Source organism: Caretta caretta, chromosome 1, assembly GCF_965140235.1.
Source record: "Caretta caretta isolate rCarCar2 chromosome 1, rCarCar1.hap1, whole genome shotgun sequence".
NCBI lineage: Eukaryota > Metazoa > Chordata > Testudines > Cheloniidae > Caretta > Caretta caretta.
Genome location: NC_134206.1, coordinates 324,739,891 through 324,758,138, shown reverse-complemented (window position 1 = coordinate 324,758,138; position 18,248 = coordinate 324,739,891). Strand labels below are relative to the sequence as shown.

The following is an 18,248-nucleotide window of genomic DNA, read 5'->3' as shown; positions in this document are numbered from 1 at the left end:
TTGGAAGCAGGAAGAAGAAAAGCCAAGACAGAGAAACATATAGAATGACTGCCAGCTTGTGGACAAAGCTGTTAAACTATAAATTAAAACTGCCCAAAAAATCTTGGAATTGGAACTTGTGAAAGAATATGCTAGGGGTTTCCCAACACCAAATCCAAATGAAACCAAAGTCCTTCTGTTAAGCTGATAATGACAATTTCATATACAGTTGTAGCCATTTTGATCCCAGGATATTAGAGAGACAAGGTGGGTGAGGTAATATCTTGTATTGGACCAACTGCTGTTGGTGAGAAAGACAAGCCTTTGAGCCACACAGAGCTCTTCAAGTCTATATAGCTCAAAAGCTTGTCTCTCTCACCAACAGCAGTTGGTCCAACACAAGATTTTATCTCACCCACCTCGTCTCTCTAATGACAACATTAGTTAGTTACTTTCTGATTGGTTTAAAAAAAACCCACTGTCCTGTGGATGCACAGGGCATTTCCCCATGTTGTGTGAGGCCATTAGGACCACTGATTCTTTTCTACCATTGAGTCTGAAGTACCAGGTGCACAGTGGGTTTGCTTGCAATCCTTAGTCTGCACCTGGACTCTGCTGCCAATGGGGCTTAATGGAGGGCACCTGGGCTTTAAAACAGGGGAGACTGCTGCAGGTTGTTGGCAGATGGCTGCAGACACTGCAGGGAATAAGAAGGCTCCTGCAGGGCTCTGAGTTAGCAGGCGGGAGATACCACTAGGGATGACCCATGAAGAAGGCCAAACAATAGTGGGGCAGAGGCAGGAAGATGGATCTCAGGGAGGAAGGGCTGTCCCTAGCTTGGAACTGGAACAGAAGGGTGGTTGAACCCTGAGGGGAAGACAGACCCTCAGAGAGAGGAGGGGCTGTGCCCAGCTTGGGACTGGGGTGAAAAAAATAAACCTTTAAATAGAGGATAGACCTTCAGGGAGGGGGAGCTGGGCCCATCTGAAATTGGGACAAACACTTAATAAGTTTGAGTTTTCTTTGGAAAGACTATGCATGACTTACTACATTGGAGCACAGAAGGGGGAATGTTTTGAACATCTGGACTTAAGGGGCCATAAGTTAAGGGGAAATTGAGGCAGGCCTCAGCAGAGCCATGCTGGCCAGTAGACCATGCAACAGGGCAGGCACACCCTTTGACACCCCCCATACTACCACTTCCTTGATACTCAGCAGCAAGGCTGGGTTAGCACTGGGAAGAGGGGTCGAGCCATTATGAATAGTTACATTTGTAGTAATGTAAATTTCTGTTTGGAATAAGTCTGTTACTAGAACCTGAGTGAACGATGTCATTTTTTACCAATACTGATGATCAGAGGCACAAAGGGATTTAGGTACTTACCTGCCACTTCAGGTAGCTAACTCAAAAATTTAGATCCTCAAAACCTTCACTAAGTGGCTGCCTAACTTTGCAGGTGCCAAAATTTCCACCAGGAAAGCCCCAGGGCACTTAAATGTCTGCCTGTGGGGATACACAAAGCCACCTAAATCCTGATCCTCTGGGATGTAGCTGCTGGGCATCTATGCCCCAGACAATTCTTGACCGAGGCATTCCCCTGCCTATCTTGCCTGTGTGGCCTGACCCAACTGGCGTTTTCAGAGGCTGCCCACTGAATTGGACCCCACACAAAGCACAGCTGGAGGAGGACAAAGAGGTGGTTATGGCAGCAGTGGCCCCTTTATATTGTTATAGTTCAGTGGTTAGAACGCTTTCCTGGGATGCCTTTCCTCGGCATTAGGCGGCTCCCCACTCAGCTTGCTGGCTTTTGTGAATCTTATTCTTAGGTACCTAACTCTCCCCATGCATTCTATAGGGACCCTGGGTGCTGTACTCAGGGCTGTGGAATCCCCTCAGCTTCAGGATGCCAATACATTAGGCCTTTCAAAACTGAATCTAAGTCCCCTTTGTAGGTCTAGCCCCAAACAGGCTGCTGTTTGTCACATATTTTTATCTTAAACTTGTGCCTCTGAAGTTCAAAGAGAAATTATTATTCCTGTTTCAGAGTAACAGCCGTGTTAGTCTGTATTCGCAAAAAGAAAAGGAGTACTTGTGGCACCTTAGAGACTAACCAATTTATTTGAGCATAAGCTTTATTATTCCTGTGTATCAAATCATTTTTACCACCGGGGGAGATTGCTTTCTGAACCTTCTTGGAGTCCTTCATTTTCAAATATCCCCTATATTCTTAACAGCTAACAACTAACTGGGGGAGTTCACAGAGAGTTCAGAGAAGGGTGACAAGCATGATCAGGGGCCTGGGAAAAACTCTCAGATGAAGAGACAGCGAAAAAACTAGGATTGTTTATCTTGGAGAGAAGATCGATATGATAAAAGTACATAAAATGGTGAATGGTCTAGAGAAGGCAGATCAGGGACTTCTGTTCTCCCTATCTCATAACACACAAACAAAGGGACCTTTAATAACATTCATATTAATTTAATCACTGATAAAGGAAATATGTTTTCATACAATGCATGATTAGATTCAGAAAGTTATTGAGGTCAAGAACTTAACAAGAATCAAAAAGGTATTTTGGAAGGGGTATTGAATCTCATGGTTCAGGATTTAAGGCAATCTCTAATTATGAGATCAGGATGAAACCTGGGGAGGGTCAGATTGCCATGTAGCTGCTTACTGTGGGATTATTGCATTTTTTTTTTTTGGTAAAGGATCTGGTCACCGCCACTGTCAGACAGAAGACTAGAGTAGCGGGATTTTAGTTCTGATCCAGTATATTAATTCTTATGTCTAACTGAAGACTTTCGTGCTTTAATAAAGCAATATATTCTTAGATATTCCTTCAATTTGTTTACATTTGCCCAGGCATGATGGCAACTTCAAGAGTTTTCCATTAAACATTTCAGATGGGTGACTTTGTCATAGTCCCATTCTATCGACAGATTTCCAGTCACCACTACACTATTTATTTTGTACTCAGTTAAATAGGCCAGGCACTTCAAATTATACGTTCATCTATCTGTGCAATATGTGCTTATTCCCATATGTGATGTAAAATTTTCAAGATACACTCACATGTCTTCATGGTAATTGCATGTTTCTGCAGATTACTTTGTAAGTAATGGGCCAGATCATCTCCTCCTGCTTTAAAAACCCATGAAAAGAGACTCTAGGAACAAAAAATCTTCCCATGGGAGGAAAAACCATAGATTCCTACCCCAAATTAATGGATCTGTGGTTGGCTAGGACCATCCATGCCGCCTCTTGCTCCCATTGTCCACCTGTTCCCTGGCAGCTGAGCCCTGCTTCTGCATGGAAAGGGGAGATGTGCACGTGGAGAATCTAGGGGATTTTATACACAAGAATAACAATCTATTTTGATCCAAGAACGTATGGAACGTACTTCTTTTGATTCAAACTTTTTCCAGAGTAATCCTATACTAAGCACTTTTAGAATTAACATGACTTTTTCTCTGAAACTCAATAATAAATGTGTCACCAAATATAAACTAGTAATTGTGCAGTTAGCAATAAATTACCTATTATAATGACACTGTAAAATATTGTAAAGAAGAGTCCTAGGCAGAGAGATGTATGTAACCTTGCCTCCTGTCACTTCCCCCTGGGAGGAGTCAAGCATTCCAAACTGTGTGTCTCATACCTACCCCTTATAAGGAGGCCTTTCCCCTCAAGTAGTGCCATCAACATCTGTGTAACCTCACTCCATTATCCAATCTAAGGCCCTGATCCTGAAGGCATTGACACATGTGTGAAACTTCTAAGCATGGGATTAGTCCCATTGAAGTCATATACATTGGTGTTTGCTGTATTGGGGCCTGCAGCATGGATACTGGGCTAAAATAATTAATCTGACAGTGCCATGGACTCATCCAATATACCTGCAATGAGCCAAATTCAGCATGATGCAGGCAGCTGTCAAGCACTGTTAGATTAGTCAAATCTAGTATATTGCCACAGTAGTAACATTTATTAATATCCAAGATTTTACCTTAAAGGGATATTGAATATACAGATACTTAAGCACAAAAAAAAAAAAAAAAAAATTTAGCAATATACTGTCAAAAATGTGGAAAAATAGTTTAACTACTTTTACAATTACAGGGAGCAAGATCGGTGGATGTATATTTCCCGGAAGCATCCTGGTTTGACTACTATACAGTATGTATTTTAAAAGCTTACAATTTCTTACAGTTTGAACATAATTTAAAACGTTACAGTCTAAGTAAAATAAATTTTTAGCATTGCTCAGGAGTATCTTTTTCCAAAGCATCTGTGGTGAAGAAATCCAGAAGAAAAAAAAAACCTTCTGCACCAGATTGGCTACTTGAGCAAGAAAATTACCCAGCTTTCAGGAGCATTTTATTTTCTACTTTTGGTTTATACAGCACTAAGACACAGAGGGCTGAATTTTCAAGAGCAGCCTATAAAATCATGCCTACAATTGTCAGGGTTTCTATTTTTATTTGCATTCATAAGTTTCATTTGCATGCTATACTGCTTTCATGCATACAAATCAGGTGGATATATATTTATCTGATTTGCACACCTGACTGCAGATTGTACACAGTAATACAAAACTTTGCACACCACAACAATTTTGGTATAAAAAACTGTGGAGGGCAATCTGACCTATGAGGCTGAGGCCTCTTTGAAAAATTATCCCAGAGAAGTGTGGAACAATCCAAGTTACAAAACACAAACAAGCAATCAAATCCATTCCAGCCAACCACCTATCTTGGGTCTTGAAAATGTTTAGTGTTTGCTCGAGAGCTTCTATTACTGTATAAATAGTTCCATTGCCTAAGGGTTGAATTTTCAAAAGTGCTTTGAACTAGCCTACCTCCAGTGATGAGCTGCCAAAAGCTGAAGAACCAGTTCCTTCAGTCACTCTGGTTCTTCGGCGGCACTGAAGGACCCGCCACCGAAGACCCGGAGCGCTGCCGGATGAGTAAAAATTAAAAAGGGATTCTCAGGGGAGCCTCCCCAGCCGAGAGCTCGGGCAGGACGGTCCCGCCGGCCGGAGTTTGCCCACCCCTTTAACAACCGGTTCTAAACCGGCTTCAAAATTTAACAACCGGTTCCCACGAACCGGTGTGAAGCGGCTCCAATTCACCAATGCCTACCTCTGCTCTTACTACAGTCAATGGTGAAACGCATTTTGACTTCAATAAGAGAAGACTTAGGCCAATGCTGAACACCTTTGAAAATTCCACCCCAGAAGTTTAAGGTTAATGTTAACTATCCTGAGCAGTTACGAATATGGGAAGGGAAAGAAGAAAAATGTTAGTAGCCTGGAACCATAAACATTTTTATTCTTATAGAATCATCACTTGGCGCCTTTTTTTGTAGGTGAATTTTTCCACATTCAGCCAGTGGCTCCAGGATGAGGGTCTAAGTTATTTCTCCCCTTTCTCCTTCAGTAAGGACTCAGTCCTTCAGGAGTCAGCCTTCAGGTCACATTGGTAACTTCACCTCTTAATAGAACTGGGTGAAATTTTTTAGCCCAACCGCCCTTTTTTTTTTGTGAAAAACATTTCAGTGTCACTGAATCTGCATTTAAAAACATGTCATTTTCACCAAACTGCATGGTTTTTTAAGCAAATCCTAAAAAATCCTGTTTCATTTTGACATTTTCAATTTGATTTTAAATGTTTGGGGTTTTTTTGTTTAGAAATTTCCTTCAATTTTATTTAACTTTATAAAAAAAAAAGTTAAAGCTCAAAATCAAACTGTTTAATTTCAGGTCCAACAAAACATTTACATTAACCCCAAATGAAATTTTGTTTTCATTTTTTGGTTTGGAGTTTTCTTAATAATTTGTTTCTGATTGACTTTTTTTTCTTTTTACTTTCTGTGTGTGTATTTGTTTTCAAACTATCAGCAAACCAAACAAAAGTATTCAAACAATTCTATTTCTCAACTCCCAGCACCTCACACCAGGGGGCTCCACATCTCAGCTGACTGTTATGGCAGCACTTAAAGTTTTAAGGAGAGTGTTGGAGGAAAATAAATTGGTTTTGCTGATATTTTCAGGGAACTATGCCAAAGCATGGGAGAAAGCAAAAAGGCAATGGAGGCTGGCATCATGGGACAATCAGTGGCAGGAGACAACTTTCCAGTATTGAATGAAAGATAAGAAGGGTGGGGGGTAGGTCATCAAGATACTTGAAAGTGAAGATAAATATCTTATATTTGATACGGTAGAGAAGAGGAAGCCCATGAATAGATAGAAAGAGAGGGGTGATGTGGTCAAAGTGATGGGCTAGGACAATGATCTTTGCACCAGCATTCCAAATGGACTTTTTCTAGACAAAGAGCCATGGTGTTCTTGAATTACTATGGTACCGTTTTGCCTCAAAGACTGAAGAAAATTTAACAAAGTTTTCATTCCAAATGACTATAAATTTCTTACCACAAAACTGAAATGTAACAGCTTCCATATACCTAGAAAGGTTAACAAGACTCTCTCGCTTTCTGCTTAGAGACTATTCACAAGTTTTTCACAAGATACTGAACAATGACACAATTTTTAAGATGATTCACTGTATCTTATTCATGATTTTTCTGTCCTTGGTGTACCACTTATGCATAACTTCAAAGTCCAGATTCTGTTAGATACTGATGTAAATCTGAAGAAATGCCACTGAATTCCAAGGTTTTATTCTGGGGGAGGTTCTTATCTTACTTACATCAGTGTAAATCCAGATCTGTTTCATATGGTAATTAATGATGATATCTGGATTTAAAATAAAGAGCTTTGAACTGTATTTGTTTCTGTGGTAGGGTGATGAAGTGCCAGCTTCCTGGCACAGAAAATATGTTAGTGTTGATGCCCCATTGGGCAAGATCCCACTCTTTCTCCGTGGAGGTTACATTCTGCCAACCCAAGCGCCAGCCACAACGACTACTCTGAGGTAACTACCATAGAATAATATATTTATTTCAAAAGGATATACCACATTTTCCTGTTCAGGGATTCTGCAGGGGAAAGGAGTAGATATCTTTATTCTTGTCATGCTGAAATCCTTCAAATAAACAAAATATTAATTAGTAATAAGAGAGAAACCCCTCCTATGTAAAGTTTACATTTTAGTTTAAGTATTTGACCATATCTTTTGGAATCTCCAGCTGAAATCATTTATTTTCAAACCAAGTTTATATGCTTGGACACCAATGGGGATAAAAACAGACACACATGATGAGCGTGGTGAGCAATGGGTACAACTTTTCTTAAGTTGGCGTACACTGGTGACATATAAGGCTAGCAAGCAATCAACCTGGCAATCAAATAGTCCAGTGTGGCATGGCTAGATGGCAATCAAAGTATATTGCAAATAAGGGAAACTACACTTGGCCAACTCCTGGTACAACAGGGGATTAAGTCTTTATCCCACCAGTTGTTCTTGTGTTGTATGAGGGCCCACACAAGGGGTTCCCCAGTCTGTAAATCATCTAGAACTGTATTTCCCAAATGGTGGATCCCAACCTAGTAGTGGGTCATGGGAAGTTTCTAGATGAGTCACCATATCAAGGGCTGGATGTCATGACATAGAGGTGGCCAAGCTAAACCTAGAATAGGGAGCCAGCTCTATGAGACAGAGCCACCACTGTGGGGTGAGTGCAGGGTGAGCTTACTTTCTACCCACCTTGCTGTGGGCAATCCTCCACACCAGGTGGGGATTAGGGTTGCAGTGCCAGGGCAGAAGGTGCTTATATGTAATTGTGCATTGCAAAAATAAAAAAGACAAAATGCAGTTGGTGAGTGGCTTTAATAAAAAGTTTGAGAACCACTGACCTAGAAGCTTTCCACCATCTTGACCTACCAGTGCAGGATCCAGCCAAAACCTACTCCCAGTCTGGTAGTTGGGACTAGAAAGTCAAATGCCTCTGCTGCATTGGCCGGCCAGTTACTTCATATTTTCAATAAATATGTGGCAAAAGGGTAAACTTTAGATCTCCACTCCACTGTTACCTGGAACTACCAAATACTCTGGGGAAAGTAGAAAGGCCCTAACTGCTCAGCCAGTCAGTTGTAGGGGAAAATTTCTACCTAATACCAAGAGGTGGCTTGCATATAACCAAAGCAAAATGGTAGTTCCAGACAAACACAGACCAAGAAATATTTGACCATGCCTGAAACACTCAAAAGCCAATATAAAGACCAGGTGGGACAGGAAACTGGTACACACCACAACACACGATGCAGCAGCCAAACTGAGCCTTGGGGAGCAAAGTCATCCCTCAGGCTACCTGATAACTGGCACATCAAAGCAGCCAAAGTAGGGAGGGTTTTGTCCTCAGCAGTGTTTCTGAGAGAGGTCCCCTCCATCACAGAAGGATACCTGGTGTCGTCTTCATCCTCAGCTCCAGCAAAGGATCCATCTCTGTGAGCATGTGGACATTCTGGTCTCTTTTTATTGTTGTAAAATCTGATTTAATAATTTGTAGAAATTACAACATTTCTAGTTTTACTGTGAACTTTGAGAAGGAGAAAAAGTACCTCCATATTGATTGATCCTTCTCATTGAATTTCTCATCAGCCGTCTGAATCCATTTGGACTTATAATTGCTCTGGATGAACAAGGAGAAGCCTCTGGGTCCCTCTTCTGGGATGATGGTGATTCTATTGGTATGTTTGTCACGCTACTGCAAAACAGTCAGGGGGCCTGACTGTCCTCATATCAATTTTTCACCAGTGTGACTCCATTGATTTAGCTGGAGTTACTCCTGATTTATATTGGTGTAAGTGACAGGAAAATTGATCCTGATCTTACACTGGTGCAAATCATGAGTGATGCTACTGAAGTCAATGGCACTACACTCATATAACACAGGTGTGAGATCAGAACAAGCACATCAGGAATAAAAAGATAGTAATTAGGTTTCAACTTCCTATGAAATTACCTTAGATTATTGCAGAAGAACTGAAGATGTATAGGTAGCATTTGAACAGTCAGTCCAAAAGTCTGTCTGTTCTTATTTGCTGGCTACTACAAAATTCAACTCTGTATATCTTAATATCATGAATCCTGTGTTTTGACAGATTCTATCGAAAAGGAAGTCTATTTCTTGGCCAAATATACATTCAGTGAAGTAAGTAGCAACAAGTATTTTGTTACTTATCTTTGAATAACTTTGATATTCCACATCTGAAGTTGGTGAGCCACTTTGTCAAACAAAATTAGAGACAGCTACAAAATAATCACATTGTTATAGTGCATTGCCATATTTGTGTCATGTCGTGCCACCAGGATATATAGTGTATTGATTGGACATCATGAGATGACCCTGACAATACATTTTTCACCTCTCCTCCTTTTCCCCCAGCACCTTTTTCCCCAGCCACAGCTGCTGGGAGGGAGGCAGGCAATCTCCTTCCCCACATCCACCTGCTTACTTCTGGCTGCTGGGTGAAAGGAGGTGTTACTCTGACCTGCAGGAGATGCCTGCATCTTTTTAACCTTCTTTCCCATGCGGGTGCAGTCGGAAACTCAGCGAGTTCCATGCTGTCATCTATTCAGTACTCCCTGCACTGTGATTGTTCTTGTGAATGGTTTTCCACTAAATCTTTCTGAGAACCACTTAGTGTCTGAAATGCTGATACATGCAGCTCTAGAAGCAAAGGCTCAGTCTCACTGTGTTTAAAAATGGAGCCTATGAGCATTTCAAGTCCAGGGCTTGCAATCTCTTCCTGTCTCCTGGTTGCTTTCTCAGAGGCAGCCTGGCACAGGGCTGTTGCCCCTTTGCTATGTCAGTCCTTTCTGCCTCCTTCTCCTTCTTTGGTCTCTCACCTTTATAGCAGGTCTTATTTTCTCTATTCGTCCCAGCTCTGGTTGCCTGTCTCCATGATTGGCAGTTCTGGCACCTATTGAGTTTCTGGGGGGTGGGCGTGATCAACCTGTTTGATTATAAGGAGGAAAGATTCTCCTTTCCCTTCTGCCCATGCTCAATACGTAGTTTGTAAACCCCATTACATATCTATAATTCAGTCTCTAGGAGGAAATATTTAAGACAAACCACATATATTGGTGAAGACTTAAATAATTCAGAAAATGGGGAAAATAACCTAGCCTCTACTTGAATCTACATTGTGAATGGTTTTCAGATCATACATTCCCCAAAGTTTGCCATCAGTAGAAGTTACTTGGAGGAATTAAATTATATTTAATTTGCAAGGGTGATACTGTTCTTAGAATTATTCCTTCTAATAGTAATAGCAGATTATAATAAATTGATGGGTATTTTTGTAAATAGAGTGGGATCAGCTCTTTCCTTGTGTATTACAGCAAATGCTGCCCAGCGTTTAAGGTTCATTATCTAATTCTTTTTTCTCTGAATGCACTGAGAACAATTCCACTTCTTTTATCTTGTTGTCTTAAGAAAAATGGCATTTTCACTGGGTGTAAAAGACGAAAAAAATTACTTCAGTTTTCTGTATTCTGTATTTAGCAATTTACTGTAGGCAGACTACAGAAAAAGAGCAAACAGTTTTATATTAAATTGGGATTTGTGCAAATATGATTGTTGACTTAGTGATGCTTCCATTTCTCATTGCTCATATTTGATTTTGTCTGAAATCCCTCTCTGTATTCTGGTAACCTCCAATGTCAAGTTTTTATTACCAGTATATTGAAGTAAAAAAAAAAAGTCATTCTACATTACAAATGTATGACTGATGTGTGACATTAAAACATATGAGAGCCCTCAGTGTATGCTTTATATTCCTATATATATAAGACACTACTGATGCATAATTCCATCTCATCTAATTCTAATGGAACATTTATAAAAATAAAAACAAACTTTCTCTCTACTTTCAATTGTCAAAATATTTACTTACAAATAAAGGTCTTGATCCTGCAGCACTTCCTCGGGACTCATTAAGGAGTTTTGCCCAAGTAAGGACTTCAGAGTTAGTCCGCAAAATTTATATTTTCATTTAAGTAGTTTAAAGCCTTCTTGGTTACAAGTATACAATATTACAAGTCTAGGAAACACAGCTCCCTAGAAACTATAGGGTTCCTCAATGTCTTCAAAGTTGTGAAATATGATGACTAAAAGGTTTGTAGCAGAAGTTGCACTATTATGATAATAAAAATATCAGATTAAATATATGCTACCAAATGTACACAGAAAACTTTCACTGGAAAACAGTTCATGTATATTGTAAATAACTGCTACACTTGCCTTAAACTACTTGTCTAGATTCTGGTACTGCACCTGCCAATGTAATATCTGAGTGGGGTATTAGAATCAGTGCTACAAAAATAACACAACGAGGTGCAAGAAGATTACATATATGTACTGTAAATATTTATTTTGTTTCTTATTTTGCTGGTTTTTAATTATATGCAAAATCTTATTCTATATGAAACCGAATGTGTCCACTATTACAATTCTTCACCTTTCTATTTTTAAAATTTGTATACTTTATGTATGGAGTAAAACAATGAGATACAACAATAGAACAAGTATTCAAATAATTTCCAACAAGTTACTATTAATCTAAAATTCCTTCTTCTGAATTATTATAGGGCCAAATGAGGACAAAGATTGTTAAAAATGGCTACCGTGGAGTTGATTCTCTGATATACAACACAGTTCAGGTTCTTGGTGTGACTTCAAGACCTAATGCTTTTGTTTTGAACGGAAATGTCATCCGTGGCGAGGACTTACAGTATCAGGAAAATGGGGTAAGAGTTGTGCTGACAAATTATGAAAATGATTTTTCATATGCTTTTTCCCAAACCCGATCAACAATTCTAATAGTTTCCTATTCATGTCCTGTTTCTTTAAAAAAATTACTGGAGATCAGATTTTTGTACAGCAGAGTATGAGGTTAACTAAAGAATGGAAGACTTTTTTGGGTTATGTTGCCTAGGAGGAATGTAGGAAAATTTGTAGGAAAATGTATCTCTCGTCATTACTCACACATCTGTCTAGTTTTCTGTCTGCTGTGTTTTTAGCTGTGTTGTAAATGGTCAGGATATGAGAAAGACAAGGTAGGTGAGGTAATATCTTTTATTGGACCAACTTCTGTTGGAAGAAGGTACAAGCTTTCAAGCTACACAGAGCTCTTCTTCAGGTCAGGGAAAAGTCTGCTTCCTTCCCCAGACCTGAAGAAGAGCCTTATGCAGCTTGAAAGCTTGTACCTTCTTCCAACAGAAGTTGGTCCAATAAAATATTACCTACCTTGTCTCTCTAATTTTGTGTCTATCACTTACACAAGCCTACATTTCCAGGTTTATAAAACGGTGATAAAATGACAAATCCCCACAAGTTATTACAGTATTATGATAGTCACACCATACTTAGAGCTATGGAGAAATGTTAGTTGCTACTGTTGTGTTATATTATTCCAACAGCATGGGAAAATCTGCCACAATGTTATTTAGCAGCTATTTATGTTTCAGATATTTTATCAAAAATGAGTGCCCAGAATGTCCAAGAAAAATGGATATAGTTAATTTCCTATTTTCACATGCAAACCTGGGGCTGGTTCTATTCAATGTCTTCATAAATTATTTGGACAATGGCAAAGAGAGTATACTTATAAAATTTGCAGATGATACCAAGCTGGGAGTGGTTGCAAGTGCTTTGGAGGATGGGATTAGAATTCAAAATGATCTTGACTAACTGGAGAAATGGTCTGAAATAAATAGGATGAAAATCAATAAGGAAAAATGCAAAGTACTACAGTTAAGAAGAAATAATCAATGGCACAAATACAAATGGTAAATGACTGTCTAGGAAGGAGTACTGCTGACAAGGATCTGGGGGTTATAATGGATCACAAGCTAAATATGAGTGAACAAGGTAACACTGTTGCAAAAAAGTGAACATCATTCTGGGATGTTTATCAGGAGTGTTTTAACCAAGACCCAAGAAGTAATCTTTCCACTCTACTCAGCACTGCTAACATCTCAACTGGAGTATTATGTTCAGTTCTGGGTACTGCACTTTGGGAAAGATGTGGACAAATTGGAGAAAGTCCAGAGGACAGCAACAAAAATGATAAAAGGTCTATAAAACATGACATACAAGGAAAGATTGAAAAAACTGGGTTTGTTTCTTCTGGAGAAGAGAAGCCAGAGAGCAGGGGACATAACAGTCTTCAAGTATGTAAAAAATCGTTGTTAAGAGGAGGGTGCTAAATTTGTTCTCCTCAACCGCTGAGGACAGGATAAGAAGTAATGGACTTAAATTGTGGCAAGGGAGATTTGGGTAGGCATTAGGAAGAGCTGCCTAACTGTCAAGGTAGTTAAGCACTGGAACAAATTACCTAGGGCGGTTGTGGAATCTCTGTCACTGGAGGATTTTCAGAACAGGTTATGGTCTAGAAATACTGTCAGGGATGGTCTAGAAACACTTAGTCCTGATTCAGGGCAGGGAACTGAGCTAGATGAACTATTATTAAGGTCCCTTCCAGTCCTACATTTCTATGATTCTATTTAAGATGTTTATTTTATAAATGAATTTGTTTTAATATCAGCTGTGATTCAAGCTGTAACTACCATAGTATGCTAAGTGGTAAACCCAGTGCCCAAAGAAGAGTGTCTCATCTAGGTCTCTAGGGAGATCCACAAGTAGAGGATGGAGGAATCCTCCCTTTGGCTGTGAAAGAGAAACCAAGGCTACTCCCAATAATCGGAGTATCCTCTGTGTCCTTAGCCTCCTTCTCCACAGGGGAAAGAACAGGAGGATCAGCACAGTGGTAGATCCTCCCACTCTGGTAACCTCCCCACCTATGCTCCATCCCCAAACACCCTGCAGAGCTGGGCTTTGCATTTGGCAAGCGGTGTATGGTGCCCAAATTTTCCCCATAGTTCTTCATTGGTGGAGGTAAAAAGAGGTGTCTCTAAGGGCTTACTCCTATCAAAGAGAGAGAGTCAAATCATCAAGCAACGGATACAGTGTTTTTGCTATGTTACACCACTTATCTGACTTAATAATTTAAGTTCACATGTAATCAAGATATGAAACCCATTACATGCATTTGTTTCTAATACCATCTTACTGAAGAAATCAATTGAACAAACAAACTTAGAGAATAAGTTTCTGCTTTGAAGAAAAATGGATAACTCACTTTTAGAGGAAAATGTCGTAAATAACTGTAATCAGAATCCCCTCAAAGGAAATGTTTTAACAGCAGAACTGTGTCTGAATAAGCTGAAAGCAACACAAACTTTAATGGGGAGTGGGAGAGGAGAATAAACTCCATAGAAATATGCTTGGAAGGAACCAGTCAAGCAAGCCCGTAGTATGACAGCATGGAAACAGATGAAAACTTAAAAAGAGATCAACAAAGATGTCAAAAGTTGTTACAAAATAATTCTTTTTTCTTTTTAAACACAAACAAGGCAGCTACCCCAGATCTCACTGCCCTAACAATTATTTAAAATAACAAGGAATACAAGGAATAACCCCCACAGCAGGTGGTAGCAAAGTCTCCAACCCCACAAAAATTACATTAATTGAACCATCTGGTACTTTAAAACAGCAGAATATGTTTCTCCCAGCCAGAGATCCATCACATCTTTGCCATCAGCCTTGTGCAGTTGATTAGGGCTGTTTCTACTATGGAAAACTCAGAGTAAATTCACAGTTTTGGAGTTCTAAGAAACTTACAACCAGTGTATTTAAAAACAAACAAAAACAGGCGCAGACCTCACTACTTTCTCACGGTCCTGAGACACTGTTAAAATACGATACGCTGTGCAAGAATAAAGAAGCGGTACTTGCTATTAGAAACATAAATAATTCATACTCAGGGAGGGGTTGTGTATGGGAAAGGCTGAAAGAAATTCCAGTTGATAAGAAAAAACTAGTAAATATGAACTGCAGCTTTTGTGGAGTATTGATTCAATATGGTTGAATGTTCAACTCCTGTTTTCATGTTACAAGCTTTACTTCTCCTAATTTACCTATTCACCTTCTCCTAATTTACCTTTCTAATAATTAAGAAAGGCTTCTCAAATTAGCAGTCTGGTATGAGGAATACCTTTTCACAGAACAGTATTTCTGAACAATAGCAGTGAAAACAACTTTAAAAGAGCATGATGGAAGGAAAAAATAGATCTGTTCCAAGACCTGTACAGGTTACTTCTGTATCCTACAAGGACTATACTGTTACTGATTGCAAATGCACAGATATGCCAGGACTTGACATGGGTGTCAGTGTACAGGAGCCTTTGTATGGTTTGCCTAAGAACGAGGCACAATTGCTATCCTTGCACTTAGAATGGAACCTGCATGGCAGAGGGATTAAACTATACTCCTTGAGATTGAGGGGATGTAGCAGGAAGCATGCTTCCTCTGTGCACTCGAGAATTCAGAAAAGAATTTTGCCTCTGCAGTGCCTTTTACTATGGGCTGTGTCTGAATACACACAACAGCCCTAATGTATTTGTATATAAATAGAAACAGTTTACAGTACTTAATAATCAGCCTCTTCCTCCTAGCTCATTCATTTGGTGATGCTGTGATCCAACATTTGTGATTTCACAGAATTCATTATCAGAGATGCCTTTATATGATGTATGATATTACAAACACTGATCTGCAGCTTTAATGGATGAATTAATCAGGAGGAACAGGCAGATTATGGAGAAGAAAACTTCTATTTATATACAGATTTCTTGGTAAAAAAGCGATGAAAAGTAGGGAAATATTGTACCTGGCAGAACAATGAGGTTCTGGAAAAATATCATGGACAAAATCATTAGTTGTGCTGTGCATGTGCAACTCCCATTGAAGTTAACCATTGGCTGCCTCTCAGGATTTGACCCTGGTTATTTACAGTTTGCGGTTCTGTGGCATGGTCTGTGTCACTATAATTATGCATCTCTTTTTTCACATTTTAAAACAGATTCTTTACATTTTATTCTGGAAGAAAATCAACAACAATTTGTTTAGTGTGTAATGAACTCCCCATCTCCTGTATTCCACTATTTCTAATTCTTAGGACTGTTTACCATTTCCTACCCCCACACATCTAAAGCTGTACAGCAGCCCACAGGAATATTACACCTTAAGAGCTGTAGAAATTCCCATGTAATGGGTGCAGGATGAATGATGGAGGGGTTCTGCTAGCTGGGTTGAATTATAAACAAAAATGACCTGAGAGTAGGAAGGTCCTTCTTTCTCTTTGACATGGATCACTTTGTTGGGGGCTACTTGGTTTTGTATTAGGGCTGCTTAGAGCCAGTCTTAGAGCCTTCCTCTTGTTACTGTTGTATGCTTTGTGGGAGTTGGATAAATCTTCAGGCTAGGTAGTTCAGGAAGCTCCATAACTTCCATGAATGGTGGCTGCTGAAGCTTATTTTGGCTGGATCCAGCCCTCTCTAGGAGAAAGGGGTGGATCAGATTCTTTTGGAATACTGCAAGGAGAGGGTTTTGCACTTGTTAAGACTCACAGAAACGTAGAAGGCTGGAAGGGACCTCAAGCAGTCATCAGATCTAGTCCTTTGTGCTGAGGCAGGACAAATGCAGGCCACAACTGACAGGTGTTCATCCAACCTGTTCTTCAAAACCTCCAACAATGTGGGTTCCACAACTACCCTTGAAAGCCTATTCCAGAATTTAATGACTCTTATAGTTAGAAAGTTTTCCTAATATCTAACTTAAATCTCCCTTGCTACAGATTAAGCTCACTACAGCTAAAATGGATATGGAGAACAATTGATCACTGTTTTCTGCATAACAGCTCTTAACATATTTGAAGACTGTTATCAGGTCTCCCCTGAGTCTTCTTTTCTCAAGACTGAACATGTCAAGTTTTTTTTTCATATTTTCTAAACCTTTTATCATTTTTGTTGCTGTCCTCTGGACTCTCTCCGGTTTGTCCACATCTTTTTCTAAAACGTGGCACCCATTATCCATTAAATAGTACCGAACGCAGGACTGCCCCATGTGGGGCTCCACTAGATACCCACTCCCAGTTTGACAGTGAACTATTGATAACTACTCTTTGAAAGACCATACTCAACCAGTTGTGCTCCCACCTTATATTAATTTCCCTTTTATACAGACCACATTTCCCTTATTTGCTTATGAGAATGTCATGCGGGACAATGTCAAAAAGGCTTACTAAAATCAAGATATAAGTTAAGAGCTTGTATAGAACTATCCTTGATAAATTTAGGCACTACTCCTACTATAGTACGATGATAATACTGTTGTACATAAAATATCAGCAGGAATATGTAAAATTTATTGTTGGATGACCTCATACAAAATTATAAATGTTGAAGTGCTTCGAGGCAACCCCTTTATTCTCAGGCTACAGAATTTGCCACAGAATTCATCCCTTCATGTACAATTGGGCTGGAGATTCTTATCTTTCATTTTAAAAAAGATTGTTTCTAGCTCTCATAGTTGCAGAGATTACACTTGGTTTGACATGTTCAAGATTAATGCAGTAATGTGCACTCAGATTTGTAGGGAACCTGGAAAAAAAAAAGTCTGAGTATGAATTTCCCCCATTTATCATAATGGGTTGTTGCTTCTGAAACCTAAAGATAAGAATCTGTGGCAAAATGGAAATTGAAAATAAGGAGACAGCATAAAATAAATTAAATTTAGTATCAAATTAGCATTGGGACTACTACTCCGATTTGATTTTTAATTTTCACATATGATTTGTTTTATTAATTTATCGGCAGAATTTCCACCAAAGTACTAAGGAATGTAGGGACTTCTCTTCAGAACTTATGTCCAGTTTGTCTCGACTGAGTCTTACCTGTAAGGTCAAGTGAAGGGTCTTATGGCAGTCTCTACTCAAACTTATATTCTTGTTTCAGATTTGGAGCTGGTCTTTATATTAATTTAGCATACATTTCTTAATTACATTTGTTTCACTTTTTCAACAGAAACTCACCCTACAGATTTCTTTACCACTTACTGAGGAGCTGAACATTATACTTCAGTAGAATATTAAGGAAATACTTGTGTAATTCAACATAAATGAATCTCAAATTTTGATGTCATTCTGATTTTAATGTCAAAATAAAAAAAAATCAGTTTTTGTTGCTTACGTTCCTGATGTATTTTTTAATACCATAATAGGTTAGTGGGATGTAAATAACTATTTTATGCTTTTAATTCAACTATTCTTCAATTACAGGAATACTAAGATTATAGACAATTCAGTAACAGTCAAAAACTACCTCAAACTATTGCATATCGACATAGAAGAAAACAAGCCTGGAAAAAGTCCTCCCTCTTTTGAAGCTCAATCCTGCGCTA

At 39.1% G+C, this 18,248-nt stretch overlaps 1 long non-coding RNA gene across 1 annotated transcript; it reads left to right on the top strand.

The window, feature by feature from the left end:
- The first annotated feature begins 8,545 nt into the window (after nucleotides 1-8,545).
- LOC142070936 (uncharacterized) lies at nucleotides 8,546-17,945 on the top strand. Its single transcript, XR_012666867.1, has 4 exons — nucleotides 8,546-8,631; nucleotides 9,046-9,095; nucleotides 11,537-11,695; nucleotides 17,873-17,945. It is a non-coding gene; the product is annotated as an uncharacterized LOC142070936 (long non-coding RNA).
- Nucleotides 17,946-18,248: the final 303 nt, after the last annotated feature.